The sequence below is a fragment of the Raphanus sativus genome, chromosome 4 (genome assembly GCF_000801105.2).
Source record: "Raphanus sativus cultivar WK10039 chromosome 4, ASM80110v3, whole genome shotgun sequence".
In the NCBI taxonomy this organism is placed as follows: Eukaryota; Viridiplantae; Streptophyta; class Magnoliopsida; order Brassicales; family Brassicaceae; genus Raphanus; species Raphanus sativus.
Genome location: NC_079514.1, coordinates 8009074 through 8018241, shown reverse-complemented (window position 1 = coordinate 8018241; position 9168 = coordinate 8009074). Strand labels below are relative to the sequence as shown.

The 9168-nt window shown below is 28.8% G+C and overlaps 1 pseudogene; it reads left to right on the top strand.

The window, feature by feature from the left end:
* The first annotated feature begins 4498 nt into the window (after nt 1–4498).
* On the top strand, nt 4499–7274 carry LOC108852725 (cytochrome P450 708A2-like; annotated as a pseudogene).
* The last annotated feature ends 1894 nt before the right edge of the window (nt 7275–9168 follow it).

The following is a 9168-nucleotide window of genomic DNA, read 5'->3' as shown; positions in this document are numbered from 1 at the left end:
GTCGTGGAATTTTGTTTGAAACAAAAAAATGCAAATGATTTGGGACTAGACCCAGTCACAATATAGTGTGACAATTTGGACTAATTAGTTACTTTTTTACTTAAGGTTTTAATCTTAAAGGAAGAAATATATTTTACAAATCCATCGGGACCAAGTCTTTTCTGGTATAGAACCTCAAGCAAAAAAGTAACTAATTAGAGCATCTCCAATGTAAAACTCTATTTTTTCTTCCAAAATAGAGTAAAAGTGAATATAGAGTAAAATTGCTCCAACCCTACTCCATTTTTCACTTCATAATGGAGTCATGAACAAAAAAAAATAGATTACTCCATTTATGGAGTAAATCTCAAAATAGAGTGAAATATAGAGTTGGGTTTGAGCATATATTACTCCATATTCACTTTTACTCCATTTTGGAGTAAAAAATGGAGTTGGGTTGGAGATGCCCTTAGAACCTTTAGTAGGTCAATCGGAATATAACTCTTCCTTTAAGATTAAAACCATCTACTGTTTGATTTACCCTTAAGTTGGTCAATCTGGAAAAGCATTGGCGACATTGAGTTGGATTACACCTCTCAGATCTTGGGCAGGTTCTTTAAACTATGTGATTCATCTCCAGGGCTCCAAAGCGAAGAAGAAACTAGTCTTCATGGCCAAACGTTCCAATCGTCGATATCGATTATCCGAGAGCTGTTTTATTTCTCAACAAGTTCATAATATGGATTTTTTGGGGCTCAGCTGAGAAAAGTCCACAAAAGGTCCTATAACTTAAAAGGTTTATGTTTGTCAAAAAAAAAAAAACTTAAAAGGTTTATGACAGCTTAAAAGAGACAAATTGGACTCAAGCTTATGCTATTCTTCAATCCCGGATGTCTACGTCCCCACCAAACTCAACTTGACTACTCGACATCAGTTTCACCGGAATGATTCTTATTGTCCTTCTATTAAGTTTATATCTAATGCGCCAATGCTTTTCCGGATTGACCAACTAAAGGGGAAAGCAAACAGTAGATGCTCAGCTTTTCTGAAAAATGTAGTTACCAAAATAAAATATAAAATAGAGCTTGTTTAAATTTACAACAACACACAGAAATATTATATTGTTAATTTAAATTCAAAAGAAAATTTACATGTTTACATAAAGTGCAATTTTGTTTGAGTTTGCGATGTTTTGTGGATTGATTGCAGAAAAGACATAATGGATAGACTCTCAGCCCCAGCCAATATATTTCAGTTTCTTTAATAAGCTAAGTGTGTTTAACTCCTTGTATAACCTAAATATTTGTATAAACTGTTGGAATTACAATTGTAAAGATTAAAAAATTAACTTTTTCTCTGTGTTCTCTATTTCATATTTTTACCAATTTTCATTGTTTTTGATCTTTTTTTGTGAGAAAGGATTCATTGTTTTTGATCTTTTAATTATTTTTCATCAAGTTAATTTCATATTTTTAGATAGTGTTTCATCAATAAGTTTTTATTCTCTTTGTTTCTTCCGCATTCAATATATTTCATTCTCTATATATTTTCTAGATCTGATAATAGAACGTTCAACATGTACAAGTGGTTGTTTCTATCATCAAAATATTATGTAGATGCACTTTTTTAATAACTTCATTGATCATATAAAATTTTAAATACTTCTTTTTGTTTGTAATGCTTATCAATTTTTTAAATTTATGCATACAATTTTTTTTAAGAAAATTGTAGTTTTTCAAACAAAACATTACTAAATTTTCTGTTTAATCACAATTCAACTAATAAAAATAATTTTAGAATATAAAAGTATTATATAACATACAAATTTAATAAATTTTACACTGAAAATTTAAAACAACATCCAATTTGAAATAAATGGTTTATCTAAACTGTTTTTTAACAACTATTTTTTTATTTATATAAATGTTAAAATTACATACAAAATCTCAAGAAAAATAAAACTAACAAACATAAAATAATACAAATACCACTGAAAATTTGAGAAAGTAGCGTTTAAAATTACAATAACGTATTGGTCAAAAAAAAATTACAATCACGTTCTTCCGCACGCATCCGCATCTGTATCCACGTTCACTGTATTTATAGCCCTTTTTGGTAAACGAACTCTTCTTTACTTATCGCTAGATTTAGGCCACAAAAATAAATATATATATGCACACCCGCCCGCAACCTCTTCCTTCCTTCCTTCCTCAAATTCTTGTTGCGGGGACTTCATAAATAACTATGTGAAAATTTGTGTTGCACGTAACCGAGTTTTTAAAAAAATAATTGTTTGTAGTTGTTAAACTTAACTCCTAACAGTGGAGAATTAATCTAGATCCTGATTGTTTACCACTTCTGATTCTTAGATTTTAATTTTGGGGTTTCTGTTTTTGGTTTTTAAACTTTTAGCTTTAATTTAAAATTGAGAAATTATCAAAACTACCATATTCACTTTGTATGTTCAGCTTAAGCACATTTACTTTTTTTTTAAAGAGGTAAGTAAACAATTAAAACTTTAGGGTTAATTAATCTAGATTTATGATTTATACTTGAAAGGTGGGATTTAGGAATGTATGGTTTAGGATTTTTATAAATATATGAATACCTAGTTTAAAAAAAAAATAGATTCAAAAAGAATTTTTGAATTTCGAAAAGAAATTTACAAAAAGAAATTCAAAATTAAAAAAATAAATAAAAAGGCATAATTCAAAAAATATTAAACTTTATATTTTATATTTTAATATTTTATAATTCATTTAAATAATTATTTATATTTTTATTAAACAAGAGTAAAGAGTCTCTGCTTTAAATAAGAAGATATTTTGAAAATGTCCATTTAATAAAGTTAAACATGATTAGTGGTACAAATAATGTGGTAACAATGAAATTTCCCTTTAAATTTTTGATTTTAGTTTTCTGTAGATTTTTAGTTTTTAGAAAAATTTAAATGGTGTTGTTAAAAAAAAAACTTAAATGGTAACTTAATTCTCATCTTTTAAGTATATTTAGTTACTATTTTGTATTAAAATTAAAGTTAATAAAATAAAATACTGTTTATTAGGAAAATGAAAAATAATAAAATTACCACACTAGATTAAATATATTTATTTTCCTAAAATAATTTAGAAATATAAAAAATAGCTTAAATCCCATAAATGCATTTTTCATATCAAAGACCATCCATCTATTTCATGTAAATAAAATATTATAAAATATCAGTAGTTAGATTTTTAAAGTATTATTAATTTTACACATATCAAATAGTGCACAATTTATAATTAGTTTTTTAAACAAATACAAAACTGATATATTTTAAACTATGGTAAAAGGTGTAAAGTTTATTTTATTGAAATACTAAAAGTAATAATTAATCTCTAGATTTTTTAAAATATAAAATATTTTACAGTGTATATATAGGTAATGGTTATAACTAGCAAACTGAATTACTTTTTCAATAATCTTTACTGTACAAATTTTTAAAAAATATTATGAAATAAACTTATCTAAACAAAAATATAAAGTTTGATTTGTGAAAAAATCGTATTTATGAGATTTTGTTCATTTGTTTTATAAGATAGTAGATGTAATTTTAATTATTTATATAAAATAATTTATTTTCCAGCAAAATGAACGTGGTTGTTATCAAGGAAAAATCAGTGAAACAAGAATCTGGTTTTATGTATAAAATAGTGAAAAAGTTAAAAATTTAATTCTCCTTAAAATAAGAAACCTATTTACTTAGATGTGTATGGAATAAAAATTTGATTTTAGAAAAACAAAAACCATTTCAAAAACTAGAAACAATCAATATCCTAGTCTTTGGGTCTGATTAGTGATTGATGTACTTTAAAAAGGTTATTTTAGTTTTACACTTTATTGCCGTAGAATTTTATGAAAACCCCAAAAATTGTTTTAGATATTTGGTTTTGTAAACACTTGTACAGCTGTAAGTTATTACAAAAGATGTGATTTTTAAAAAAATTATTAAAACTTAATTGTTGTAAATTTAGTGATGTATAAATAAATGGAGTTCTAGATCTTTTACAAAGTATTAATTACAATTCTAGTCTTCTTTTACAGCAACTTGTAGTTTGTTTAAATTCAAGCACAGCTGTTCTTTTTTTCTTAAAAACAGCCACCATCTTAATGAAATGTATTATTGTATGGATAGTAGCAGACCTAAATAAATGTATCATGTTCATAATATAAAGATTTAAAGTACACATATATGTATATTTACATATAATATAATACTACCCTAGTTAATGGTGAAATTTATATGAATTAGTTGGGGATATTGAAGTTTGAAATATCGGGTCCCCTTGCGTACCAACCAGAGAGCAGTTATTTAAAAAAAAATGTAGGCTCATACAAATCCTAAACCGTAAAACCAACTCCAAAATAGTTGAATGCAATAAATAAATTAACATGGACTGAGATTCTTTCCCCCATAGTGGTGAACCTATTTCATTGGATGTTACAGAGGAGAAATCCAGTACCAGATAGAGCAAGCAGTGAGTCTCCGCTTTTATTTCAACTATCAAACAACTAATATTAAATACCTCTTTTCAATACAATAACAGCTGTCTTTCCTTACATACACAGTTACCATCTTCGTTTGTGAAGATGTATGTACACAGAGAACTATTATAAAGAGAGTTCCTCCCTCAGATAAGTTTGCCACCCTAAACCCTAAAACGGAGCATATCAAAAGTAGTTGAAAAGGGAGAAATATATTAATATGGTAGAGGTTTATGAATTCTGGACTATAGTGGTTACACTCGTAGTGGTAAAGCTATGTCATTGGATCTATAAGTGGAGGAATCCAACAAGTAATGGAAAACTTCCTCCAGGGTCGATGGGTTTCCCAATCATCGGAGAGACGTTGGAGTTCATGAAGCCTCATGACGCTTTTCAGTTGCCAACATTCTTGACGAAGAAAATCCTCAGGTTATTTAACTTATGTTACCTAGTTGATTTCACTTGCATGAATTTGTCATGTATATTTTATTATGGTTTGTAGCAATAAACATACTGCCTTCTCTTCATTGCCCTAGCTTACAAAGCGTTTTTCCTTTTTACTTACAAATAAAATATTAGATATGGACCAGTGTTTCGGACAAGCTTATTTGGAGCCAGAGTTATTATCTCAACTGATATTGGATTGAACATGGAGATAGCAAAGACTAATCATGTTCCTGGTGCGCCGAAGAGCTTAGCGCGGTTTTTTGGGGAAAACAACATGTTTGTAAAGAGTAAGGAGTCCCATAAACATGTTCGCAACTTGACAACCCAGTTCCTAGGTTCACAAGGTTTGAGATTTAGGATGATAAAAAACATTGATTCTTTGGTTCGAACACACATGGAGATAGGAGCTAAGTATGGTGGTCTTGACATCAAGGAAACAGCAAGCAAGGTAACAAAAAGAAAAAGAAAAAAAATAAAGAAATAACTCCATTAGGTAAGATATATTATGTCATCTAATAAATATCTTCATGTTACAGATCTTAATTGAATGTCTTGCGAAGAAAGTTATGGGTGATATGGAACCCCATGCAGCGAAAGAACTAACACAATGCTGGAGATGTTTTCCTAGAGGGTGGTTTCGTTTCTCATGGAGCATTCCTGGTAATGGTGTCTATAGAATGTTGAAGGTATGTGTTTTCTTGGTTCATATAATCTTAATACCTTTATATATGGAAAATGAATCGAGGCATGTTGTTTTATAACAGGCGAGAAATCAGATGATGAATTTACTAAAAGAGACTGTGTTGAAGAAGAGAGCAGCAGGAGAGGAGCTTGGGGAGTTCTTCAAGATCATATTTGGGGAAAGAGAAGGTGGATCTGAAACGATGAGCATAGAGAATGCGATCGAGTACATATTTACTTTCTTTGTGATTGCAAACGAGACAACGCCAGGAGTCCTTGCAGCTACTGTAAAGCTCATAAACGACAACCCTAAAGTCAAGCTGGAGTTGCAGAGAGAGCATAAGCGAATTGGACGGGATAAGACTGAGAAGGAAGAAGCCAACCTAACATGGGAAGATTATAAATCAATGACTTTCACCCAGATGGTGAGTATCTGCCAAAATTACACTTCATAACTTTATAATGATACAAAAATCACATAACTATATATATATATACTCAGACTCAATCCACTAAAATGCATGTTATTACAATATCATTCATTTGAGTTAACGTCAATAGTTTAGTTGAAAGCCTACAAATCTGAACATATACTATATCATTTCATACAAACATGATATTTTGTGCAGGTGATAAATGAGTCTCTAAGGATCACATATATATAGTCTAGTGGTTTATATACTCGTATCATTCAATGCATAGTTACTCAAAAATCCATTGAAATGAATGTTATTCAAAATTATGCATTTGTGTCAGTTCATTCAACTCCAATAGTTTAGTTGAGATCCTATGAATCTTGACATATAGCAGTCCATAGAAACATGATATTTTTGTGTCAGGTGATAAATGAGTCTCTAAGGATCACAAGCACGGTGCCTACAATGCTTAGAATAGTTGAACATGAAACACATGCTGGTGATTACACAATTCCAGCTGGTTGGATCTTCATGGGCTTTCCTAGTGTCCATTTCAATCCAGAAAAGTATGAAGACCCTTTAGCATTTAATCCATGGCGTTGGGAGGTGATTCCATTTATTCTTCATACATTATTACTTCCTTACCCCAAATTAAATTCTACTTATCCGATTTATAAACTATTTTTCAGGGAAAAGACTTAAGTGTGATTCTCTCCAGGACTTACATGCCCTTTGGCGCTGGTTCTAGACTATGTTTAGGAGCTGAGTTTGCTAAGATGCAGATGGCCATTTTCATCCATCATTTGTGTAGATACACGTTCGTTTCTATCACCTAATGACTCGTGTTTAATTTTTTCTCTAGTTAAAGTTTTTACTAACTGACATATTACCTATGGTTTGAAGGTGGTCAATGAAGACAGATACTACAGTACTTCGGAGGTTTATACTTATGTTTCCACGTGGATCTGATGTTCAGATCTCTGAAGACACTGAAGTGGATAATTCTGCTGGCTACTAGGTGGTTATATATCATTTGAGGTCGTTGGTTTGAAGCCCAAAATAAAGTAGTGGTACAAATATATATATACCAGTCTCGTAATAGGTATCCTTCATTATGTTGTGTTTTTTTTGTATGTTTTTTTATTGAATTAATAAGAATTAAGAAGTAGGCTATAAGCATTTTGTATGAACAAGAATGCCTTTCCAAACAATTATGAATATATGCTTTCATCATTGAAGGATGTGGATTTAGGATTTAGTTTTAAGATTTTTACTTGTTTTTGATTAGGAACTTTGATTTTAAATTATAGCACTATATGATGCCTTCGTTTTTGTATTTAAATGTTTGTATTTGGATGCAGATGTTTAAATGTTGTTATTTTGAATATTTTTCACCTAGATGCTCCATTTAGCTACAACATCAAATGCATTAAAATTCTGAATATTTGAAATGCCAAAACTACAATATGAATGCAAATTCTGCATTTAAATTTCACAGACTTAAATACCATATAAAATAAATATAAACGGTAAATAGTTTTACCTTAAATATTATAATTAAATATATTGTATATTGTTTTAATTTTAAAAAATATGTGTCATTAAAACCATAAAAGCACATTTCTGCACAAAATATTTTATCAGTACAACGACAAAGAGTCTGATTAGTTTGCAACTGTAGATTTATATTTTTGCTCTAGAAATAATACTGTAGAATTTCATGCTGTAGCGGTAAGGTTTTAGCCGTGAGTTTTTTTTAAAAAGCATGATTGGTTAGTATTAACATTATGCATTTATGCTAAAATTAAATTCTATTATATTAAAGGTAAAACTAGAATTAAATAATAATATTTTAAAATTAAAATTTATAAGTTAATTAGTTATTTTAAAAATTATAAAATGATTATGATATAAGTTAGTACATGTAATTTTTATTTGTATATGTATGTGAAACATTTTTATTTATGTAATATATATATATATATATATATATATATATATATATATATATATATATATATTTGTGCATAGTATTTGTAATATTTTGTGGAATATGTATGCAAGAAATATATTATTATATTTATATTAGTGAAATATATTACTATATAGAAAAGGAAGTGTACGTGGATTGGCATAAAGGGAAGAAAATATTTTCAAAAGCAGTTGAAAAAGTGCTCTAGGAATTTAGCTCTCTACAGCCATAAAAGAAAATAAAAGATAGATATGGCTGTGAAATTAAAAAATTGAGCAAAGCTTGATTGATTTCATTCGAGTGCTGTGGGGAGAATTGAAGCTGTGTACAGCATTCACAGATTAAACCAATCACCCCCAAAATTGAAGATTTGCATTCTTTTTGCCAAATTCACAAAATTGTATTTTCCAATCTTTAAAATTTTCATAACTGTCATCCCAAAATTTTCTTCTTCTTTATGTATACGAAGGATCAAATCAATGAGGTTTTGAAAAAAGGATATCTTAATTTTTTTCTTCTATTGAGATGGTTTTGATTGATTATAAGATAATTTTTAAAACTTTTTGTCTTTCAAATTCTAATAATCCTACAATTATAAAACTCAAAATCGAAGAAGAGGGATCATATCCATGAAACAACTAAAGGTAATGACTTGGTTAAGAATCCAAAATAATTAACACATATAAGATCATTTTTTACACTAGATTTTATAAATTTTAGAAATAAATATTATGGTTAAGTTGAATATATTGCACAAAAAAGTGATAATACTGCAACTAAATGATTTCTAAATAAAACTTTAATTAAAATAACATGAAAATATACAAACAAATACAAATAAAACTAAAAAAATTACCTAAAATTATTATATTTTGGTTTCTTAAGGATTTTCCAAGAAAATATTTATTTCCATTATAAAAAGAAGAGTGATTCAATTTATGTTTCGATGAATTTCGGTTCAGAATTCTGTTTTGGGTCGATTCGGTTGGGTTCGACTTCTTTATCCGGAAGTGTCGAATAGTGAACAGGCCTTAAAAGCCTTTGGGCCATCTAGGATTGGAATCCGCTACTAAGAGTGTTTGACAAGAGAGAAAGGAAGCTTGACGGTTGAAGACAGGAATATAATTCCGATTCCGAAGAATATATAAA